Genomic DNA, 9,993 nt, shown 5'->3' on the forward strand with positions numbered 1-9,993 from the left:
GCTAGGAGTCGGACATGACTGAGCGACTTCCCTGTGACTTTTCACTTTCATGCATTGGAGAAGGAAATGGCAACCCACTCCAGTGTGTTCTGGCCTGAATAATCCCAGGGATGGGCGAGCCTGGTGGGCTGCCGTCTCTGGGGACTCACAGAGTCAGACATGAATGAAACGACTTAGCAGCAGCAGCAGCAGCAAGCTAATGCTAGTAATCACTACCATATATACATTATGGTGTATAGATATATATAATCTTATATGTCAGTTATATCTCAACAACTGGGGAAAAAATAAACGTATGTTCTGAAACATTCAACAATGATATAATGTAGCTGCTCAAGAAATATTGCTGACTGAATAAAAGTGTTAATGAAAGGGTGAAATGAGTGTGAATAAACTGGGTAAAACTACAAGTTCCTATTTAAAATGATCCATTTTAAAATTTTAGGATTTTTCTTGGGGTTAGTGTGAAGATAGGGCAGTTCAGTTCAGTGACTCAGTCATATCTGACTCTTTGCGACCCCATGAATTACAGTACGCCAGACCTCCTTGTCCATCAAAAACTCCTGGAGTTCACTCAGACTCACATCCATCGAGTCGGTGGTGCCAACCAGCCATCTCATCCTCTGTCATCCCCTTCTCCTCCTTCCCCAGTCCCTCCCAGCATCAGAGTCTTTTCCAATGAGTCAACTCTTCACATGAGGTGGCCAAAGTATTGGAGGTTCAGCTTCAGCATCAGTCTATGAACACCCAGGACTGGTCTCCTTTAGGATGGACTGGTTGGATCTCCTTGCAGTCCAAGTGACTCTCAAGTGTCTTCTCCAACACCACAGTTCAAAAGCATCAATTCTTTGGCGCTCAGTCTTCTTCACAGTCCAACTCTCACATCCATACATGACCACTGGAAGAACCAGAGCCTTGACTAGATGGACTATTGTTGGCAAAATAATGTCTCTGCTTTTTATGCTATCTAGGTTGGTCATAACTTTCCTTCCAAGGAGCAAGTGTCTTTTAATTTCACGGCTGCAATCACCATCTACAGTGATTTTGGAACACCAAAAAATAAAGTCTGACATTGTTTCCACTGTTTCCCCATCTATTTCCCATGAAGTGATGGGACCAGATACCATGATCTTCATTTTCTGAATGTTGAGCTTTAAGCTGACTTTTCACTCTCCTCTTTCATTTTCGTCAAGAGGCATTTTAGTTCCTCTTCACTTTCTTCCATAAGGGTGGTGTCATCTGCATTTCTGAGATGATTCATATTTGTCCTGGCAATCTTGATTCCAGCTTGTGCTTCTTCCAGTCCAGTGTTTCTCATGATGTAGTCTGCATATAAGTTAAATAAGCAAGGTGACAAATACAGCCTTGATGTACTCCTTTTCCTATTTGGAACCAGTCTGTTGTTCCATGTCCAGATCTAACTGTTGTTTCCTGACCTGCATATAGGTTTCTCAAGAGGCAGGTTGGGTGGTCTGGTATTCCCATCTCTTTCAGAAATTTCCACAGTTTATTGTGCTCCATACAGTCAAAGGTTTCAGCATAGTCAAGAAAGTAGAAATAGATGTTTTTTCTGAAACTCTCTTGCTTTTTCCATGATCCAGCACATCTTGGCAATTTGATCTCTGGCTCCTCTGCCTTTTGTAAAACCAGCTTGTACATCTCAAAGTTTACAGTTCACGTATTGCTGAAGCCTGGCTTGGAGAATTTTGAGCATTACTTTACTAGCCTGTGAGATGAGTGCAATTGTGCAGTAGTTTGAGCATTCTTTGGCATTACCTTTCTTTGGGATTGGAATGAAAACTGACCTTTTCCAGTCCTGTGGCCACTGCTGAGTTTTCCAAATTTTGTGGCATATTGAGTGCAGCACTTTCACAGCATGATCTTTCAGGATTTGAAAGAGCTCCACTGGAATCCCATCACCTCCTCTAGCTTTGTTCATAGTGATGCCCATTTGACTTAGGCATAGTGATGCCTAAGGCCCATTTGACTTCACATTGCAGGATGTCTGGCCCTAGGTGAGTGATCACACTATCATGATTATCTTAGTCATGAAGATCTTTTTTTTTTTTTTTATACAGTTCTTCTGTGTATTCTTGCCACCTTTTCTTAATATCTTCTGCTTCTGTTAGGTCCATGCCATTTCTGTCCTTTATCGAGCCCATCTTTGCATGAAATGTTCCCTTGGTATCTCTAATTTTCTTGAAGAGATCTCTTGTCTTTCCCATTCTGTTGTTTTCCTCTATTTCTTTGCATTGATCACTGAGGAAGGCTTTCTTATCTCTTGTTGCTCTTCTTTGGAACTCTGCATTCAGATGCTTATATCTTTCCTTTTCTCCTTTGCTTTTTGCTTCTCTTCTTTTCACAGCTATTTGTAAGGCTTCCCCAGACAGCCATTTTGCTTTTTTGCATTTCTTTTTCTTGGGGATGGTCTTGATCCCTGTCTCCTGTACAATGTCACGAACTTCTGTTCATAGTTTATCAGGCACTCTGTCTATCAGATCTATTTCCTTAAATCTATTTCTCACTTCTACTGTATAATCATAAGGGATTTGATATAGGTCATACCTGAATGGTCAAGTGGTTTTCCCTACTTTCTTCAATTTAAGTCTGAATTTGGCAATAAGGAGTTCATGATCTAAGCCACATTCAGCTCCTGGTCTTGTTTTTGCTGACAATATAGAGCTTCTCCATCTTTGGCTGCAAGGAATATAATCAATCTGATTTTGGTTTTGACCATCTGGTGATTTCCAAGTGTAGAGTCTTTCTTGTGATGTTGGAAGAGGGTTGTTGCTATGAACAGTGTGTTCTCTTGGCAAAACTCTATTAGCCTTTGTCCTGCTTCATTCTGTATTCCAAGGCCAAATTTGCCTGTTACTCCAGGTGTCTCTTGACTTCCTACTTTTGCCTTCCAGTCCCCTATAATGAAAAGGGCATATTTTGGGGGTGTTATTTCTAAAAGGTCTTATAGGTCTTCATAGAACTGTTCAACTTCAGCTTCTTCAGTGTTACTGGTTGGGACATAGACTTAGATTACTGTGATATTGAATGGTTTGCCTTGGAAACAGAGATCATTCTGTCGTTTTTGAGATTGCAGTAGTGTGCTTTATAAATGTTTTAACAAAATGTTTGGAAAACCTAAGTGAGAGTGATCAACTGAGTCTTTTGAACTAAGATAAGTTGTGTAAAAGTCTTTTTGTATATTGACAATATTCAGACTTTGTTTTCAGGTAAATAGCATTACCAAATGAAATTAAATCAGGGTTTTCCTAAAGAATTTTCAATAGCTTTGAATAAGACTTAGACTGTAACCTAACAATTGATAACAATAAGATTCCTCTCCCTCAGGTAAGAGATGGAGAATTACTAGGTTTAGGATTGTAACAAGGGATAGTGATATATAAAAATTGAAGGCAATAGTATTCTAAACTAAACTAAATAAATTCTAAACTAAACAAATTTAAATTAAAAAAAAAGAAATTCCTCAAGTTGGGATTGGATTGAGGACACAAGAGCGAAAAACAAACATTCACTTGAACTATTAGTGTATGCTTTGTGTAGGAAATGTCAGGTATTTCAGGAAATAGTTTACCGGAAAAAGACTTGATTTGTTAGTTCTTTTCAAAAAGATCTCTCAAGAATAAATTTGTATTCTCACAAAGAATGAAAGTTGGCTCACAAGAGGGCCGAAAGTTATTGTTGCCTGCTCGATGAGTGGAATACTCTTCAGTGGTACTTGAAAAATATACCATGTCAGTAGTCTGAAGATTTCTAAGAGAGGTATAAAAATAGTGGTAGAATTTATAGTGCGCAGAATAGCACCTATGTCATTTAAAAAAGTCTTGCTTCTGCCCTTGCATTTTGAGAACTGCTTCTCCTGGTTGGTTTTGCTGGATCATTGGAAATTGAATACTATAATCTCTCTTGGAGCCCCTTCCTAACCCTCACGGACCTCTAGTTCTTTTCTATATTTTATTAAGATGGAAACATTTATTACCTAATGTTACTTTTTCATATGAAACCAGCAGTGATCTTGTTACACAGGAGTTTATTTATTTATTTTTTTAAGTTAGAACATCTCCATTTATTATTTTTAAATCCATAAGAATTTTAGATTTTTTTCCTATGTGAATACTCCTCAATGTATTCTGCCAAAAACTAAAATTTGTGTAATGGGGTGATCTGCCATCCAATCTTTTCTTTACCTGCCAGATCAGCAATTTCTGGTTTTAGGCCATTTATAAAAATGTTGGAGAGGTAATGGAAATGCCAGTATCCAAGCCTAATGCTGAACATTATCTGAAGGTACTAATTCATTTATCTCTGAGCTCTTCTATAGATTCACTCTTTCATTGTTGTGATGTTTAAGGAAAGATCCAATTTTATTTAGCAATCTCTGAGATATAGCTCCTAAAATAAATTGGCCTAACTCATTCAGATTGTTTCATCAACCTCGAGTCCTTCTCAGACCCTGCAACTAGCTTTATCCAGACAAGTTTTTGCACTTCTTGGGCTTAGGAAAAGATGTACACATTGATAGAGGTCAAGGAAGCCTCAAGAATATGTGACTAGGAGGACTCTGAATATATAAACTTTTTTCCCCTGTGTCCTGGGATATGAGAGGTCCTTAATAATGTCACAGAGAGATGTACTAAATGGAGTTTGAAGTTCATGTACCAGGAATCGCCTTCATGGGTAGTTTAATTTCAGGAAATCTTCAGGAAAAAGAGGGGGGTGGTGTGGAAAGATTAAGAAGTCCATGAGATTGAATTAAATTCGTGATTGGAGGAAGTGGAATTCAGGGAAAGGTAGGATAGAAATAGAAAAGGTAGAATTGAATTTGCCTCTTTTCTTGTCTTTCTCCTGGAAGTCTTTGGGGAAACAATATTGCAGCTCAGGTCATATCTGAGAGCCTCCTCATACTATTTAAGGGCTTCCCAGGTGGTGCTAGTGGAAAAGAATCCACCTGCCAATACAGGAGACCCAAGAGAATGGGTTTGATCCCAGGGTCAGGAAGATCCCTTAGAATAGGAAATGGCAACCCATTTCAGTATTCTGGTCAGAAAAATCCCATGGACAGTGGTGTCTTATGACATACCTATAGTCCGTGGGGTCTCAAAGAGTCATGCTATTTGAGGAATGTAAATCGTTGCATACTCAGAATTGTATTCTTTTTTGTTCTAATGCCTTTCTTAAATGAACATTTCTATTTATATTTAAAAGTTTCAAAACTTTTTCACTAAAATTTGAAATTGCCTTTCACCAAAGCGAAATGATCTTATTTAGTGAGAGGGATGCAGGAACTAACAAGACAGAGTAGTTTTAAGGGAGACAAAGACAAGATTGAGGAAAGAGTCTCACAAGATTTTGAAAAGATGATACAAGGGCTGAGTTTGTCTGAAGTACTCTAGTTTAATGAGACCTTCTGAACTTAGAGCCGATTCTGGGGTGAAACTTATTGACCCTGTGTTTTGCCTCTACCAGAAAAGACAATGACCACCCACTCCAGCACTCTTGCCTGGAAAATCCCATGGACGGAGGCACCTGGTAGGCTGCAGTCCATGGTGTCGTGAAGAGTCAGACACGACTGAGCGACTTCACTGTCACTTTTCACTTTCATGCATTGGAGAAGGAAATGGCAACCCACTCCAGTGTTCTTGCCTGGAGAATCCCAGGGACAGCGGAGCCTGGTGGGCTGCCATCTATGGGGTCACACAGAGTTGGACATGACTGAAGCAACTTAGCAGCAGCAGCAGTTTGCCTCTACTACTGACTTTCTTTTCTAGACAAATAAAGCTTAAACTTGGGTTCTGTCCCTGGTGGCTCAGATGGTGAAATGCCTGCCTACAATGCGAGATACTCGGGTTCGACCCTGGGTCCGGAAGATCCTCTGTAGAAGGAAATGGCAACCTACTTCAGAACGCTCCCCTGGAAAAGCCCATGGATGGAGGAGCATGGTAGGCTTCAGTCCATGGGGTCGCAAAGAGTCGGACACGACTGAGTGACCTCAGTTTAAAGCTTAATCTGTATAAGCAGATAGACTGCAGAAGAAATATGAAAAGTCAAATTTACCAGGTAAAATATAATCTGATTAGAATTTAAAAAGCTTAGATACAAAAAATACACATAAAATTTTGGGGCTGAATAAAACATTTAAAGATCGATTCAGTACAAACTGATTTTATATCTAAAACAATTTTACCTTGAAAAGATAGATTCTAAGGAAGTTCCAGATATGCATGTTATTACTGGGTTGGATGTCCTTATCTGCTGCAACAAGCATCTTATTGAGTTTGGGTGGAATTTCTGCTTTTGTCAAAGCCCAATAGCCAAGGAATGCTCTTGTACTCAAACAAAATCAGCTGCAACAAGAGGGGATACATGCCAGAGGAACCTTGGAAACCTCTCAGAGTAGAGCAGCAAATGGTCTCCTAGGTTTGGGCTTGTATCATCTTCTGAGCATTGTTCATGTGCTATTGGAAATACCATTATCTGATTGTCAGAAGGGTATATGTTCAAATTCTCACACTAATGAAATCCTTTGAAGTACACTATGGGAAATACAGGTGAAGCAATGCTTTGTCTAGCCTGAATTTTCATTAACATAAATCCTTTATTTAGTATCAGGTAGGAGTTCACGTAACACCAAATTTCTTATCATCAATAATTTTTAACTCAATTTATTCTTACTATGTGGCAAGCACTGATCTAATTTTTAGACATATAGTAGTGTTTAAAATAAACAGAAAATTCTTACTGTCCTACTGAAGTTTTTATTCTAGTGTTCTGTGGAAGAGTCAGAAAACAAGCAATAAATAAATCTATGTGGGGGCAGTAATTAGTGCTATGAGGCACATAAAAAAGATAAGGTGACAGATGGATACAGAAGGGGGTTTGGTAGAGGTGTTATTTTAAAGAATCAACAGGATAGCTTCTCTGAACTGGTAACTTTGAACAAAGTTCTGAGTGAAGGAAAGAAGAGAGACTTTTGAAGCTCTAAGGGAATAAGTAGTGTTGCAAAGAGAGCGAACAGATAGAGGCCAGAGCGGCTAGAGCAGAATAAAATGGAGAGTGTTATGAGATGAGGTCAGGAAGATAAGCAGGAGCTAGATTGTATGGAGTCTTGTAGAGTGTGATAAAGGGTTTGGACTTCATCCTGAGTCATGAGAGATTATAAAAGGTCATGCAGGTTTTTGAGCAGATTGACATAATCTGATTTATTTTTTAATAGATTATTTTGGTTGCTGTGCATGAAACTGGCAATAGAAGGTATGAGTGAAAGAGATAGAAGTCTGTAGTGACAATCAACGTGAGAGATGACAGTGACTTGGCCAGGATGATGATAGAGTTATCAGATGTGTTGCTGTCAGGGTGTGACTTGAAGCTAGAGTCAAAAGCACTTGCCAATGGATTAGAGTGATTACAAAGAGGTATAGGAAGAAAAGTTATGACCTACCTAGATAGCATATTCAAAAGCAGAGACATTACTTTGCCAACTAAGGTCTGTCTAGTCAAGGCTATGGTTTTTCCAGTAGTCATGTATGGATGTGAGAGTTGGACTGTGAAGGCTGAGTGCTGACGAATTGATGCTTTTGAACTGTGATGTTGGAGAAGACTCTTGAGAGTCCCTTGGACTGCAAGGAGATCCAACCAGTCCATTCTGAAGGAGATCAGCCCTGGGATTTCTTTGGAAGGCATGATGCTAAAGCTGAAACTCCAGTACTTTGACCACCTCATGTGAAGAGTTGACTCATTGGAAAAGAGTCTGATGCTGGGAGGCATTGGGGGCAGGAAGAGAAGGGGACGACAGAGGATGAGATGGCTGGATGGCATCACTGACTCGATGGACGTGAATCTGAGTGAACTCCGGGAGTTGGTGATGGACAGGGAGGCCTGGTGTGCTGCGATTCATGGGGTCGCAAAGAGTCAGACATGACTGACAGACTGAACTGAACTGATAAAGACTGATCCCTCAGCTGGACCACCTTCCCTGGTGGCTCAGCAGATAAAGAATCCACACAGCAATGAAAGGGATGCAAGGGATACTGGTTCGATCCTTGGGTCAGGAAGATTCCCCTGGGGAGGGAAATGGTAACCCACTCCAGTATTCTTGCCTGGAAAATTCCACGGACAGAGGAGCCTGGTGGGCTATAGTCCATGGGGTCGCAAAGAGTCAGACATGACTGAACATATATGTGTCAGTTGGACCACATGAACTGAGTGAATAGTGGAAATATTTCAGAAGGGGGGAAATTGGGAGAGAATGGAGGGATTGGAAGTGTTATGCTTGACATGATTCTTTGACATCTACATGCCAGTGTCAGATAGGCTAGAGAGGGAGGGACTGTGGATATGTCAGGAGCTGTCAGTGTATAGATAGAAATTAAATCTGCAAACAGAGGAAGTCACTTGGGGATAAATGTGAATAGATACAGAAAGGGGGTGGATTTCTTGGGCATGCCAAAATATAGAATTAAGGAAGAAGAAACCATTCCAGCAAAAGACACAAAATGGAACAGATAGTGAGGTGCCCAGAGTATATGATTTCCTGAGAAATCATACTGAAGATTGATTGATTCAGTGATTCTGAACAAGGGGGTGATCAAATGAGACTCCAATGTGCTTCTCTGAGCTGTTGTAGGGCACCCCGTGGAAACACTCAAAACATATCCCTTGACATAAGCAAAATAATTCAGAGTATATAACATATTGACCATATATATACACATATAAAATAAGTATTATACTTTCTTTTTAAAAGTCTTAATATATTTTAATTACATTTATACATTTCTCAAAAAGAGGAAAAATTTATTTTTTCATATTGGTCTAGCACAGTTACAAATAACATTACAGTCTCTATTTTCGAGCCTTAATATTTTCAAAATGGGATCTTCTTTGCATATTCATATTTTGCCAACTTCATCCATCTATCTTTCCTCATGGTTGGTTGAAAAACTACTTTTTATTCATTATAATCTTAAAAGTTTTTTCATATCAGGCAATACATATACATATAGTAGTGCAAAGTCTTAAGCAGAAAAATAAGTTTGACGGAGATTCGTAAAAATCCCATCTCTCAATAAATTCCAGAAATTGCAACCCTGAGCATGAAAACATATGAAATCCTTCACAGATTTGCATGACATCCTTGCACAGGGGCCATGCTAATCTTCTCTGTATCATTCCAATTTTAGTATATCTGCTGCTGAAGTGAACATATAAGTTTTATACTTTTTAATCTATTCCATTTTGTTTGATGACACAAAAATTAAAATATGTTGTGCTTTTACAGTATTCGAGATGTGGATCAGTAAGTAAAGTTGGTCAGTTAAATTAGGGAAGGAGGCTTCAATATTAGGGAGAGATCATAAATATCTGACTGAATCTCTTCCATGTCGTATTCTTTAATCCCCTAAACACTATCCCTAACCTCCCAGAGGAATCAATGTAAATAACTGAAATCAAAACACAGTACTAGTAAGTTTTACATTATTGTTTATAATTTTCTGAAGCCCTTTGTTAAAAGAACATTCTTATTTAGGTTAATTCCAACATATTATTTCCTTTTACCTATTATTCCTAGATTTCTCCCAGTGGTAAAACAGAATAGACTTAATTCTTGCTAATTATATCAATGCTTCAAAAATTATGCTCAAATTAAATCTTCTATGTAACATGCTGTTAACTATTATGATAATTAAATTTTGATCATCACCCATTTTTAAAATTTTCTCTTTTTAACATCACTACTAAAATGGTCAATAGAGGGAATTAGGACTAACATCCCCCTTCTCCCCTTTTCAGGCAATATACTTCTGTTAATGCTATTAGTCATATTATTATTATTATTGTTTTTATTACTGGTAACAATAGCTGCTGCAGGTGTAATAATACTGGTAGAGGTAATTTTGTCCTTTTTTTCCCCTGGTTTGATATATATCACTCCTTGTACCCTCCTGAGATTTCAGATGTAAAACTCTCAAATATATGTTC

General features: G+C 38.7%; 1 non-coding gene across 1 annotated transcript; it reads right to left on the minus strand.

The window, feature by feature from the left end:
* Positions 1-9,111: 9,111 nt before the first annotated feature.
* On the minus strand, positions 9,112-9,218 carry LOC114112478 (U6 spliceosomal RNA). The gene has a single exon (XR_003586754.1). It is a non-coding gene; the product is annotated as a U6 spliceosomal RNA (small nuclear RNA).
* Positions 9,219-9,993: the final 775 nt, after the last annotated feature.

The sequence above is a fragment of the Ovis aries genome, chromosome 1 (assembly GCF_016772045.2).
Source record: "Ovis aries strain OAR_USU_Benz2616 breed Rambouillet chromosome 1, ARS-UI_Ramb_v3.0, whole genome shotgun sequence".
Taxonomy (NCBI): Eukaryota; Metazoa; Chordata; class Mammalia; order Artiodactyla; family Bovidae; genus Ovis; species Ovis aries.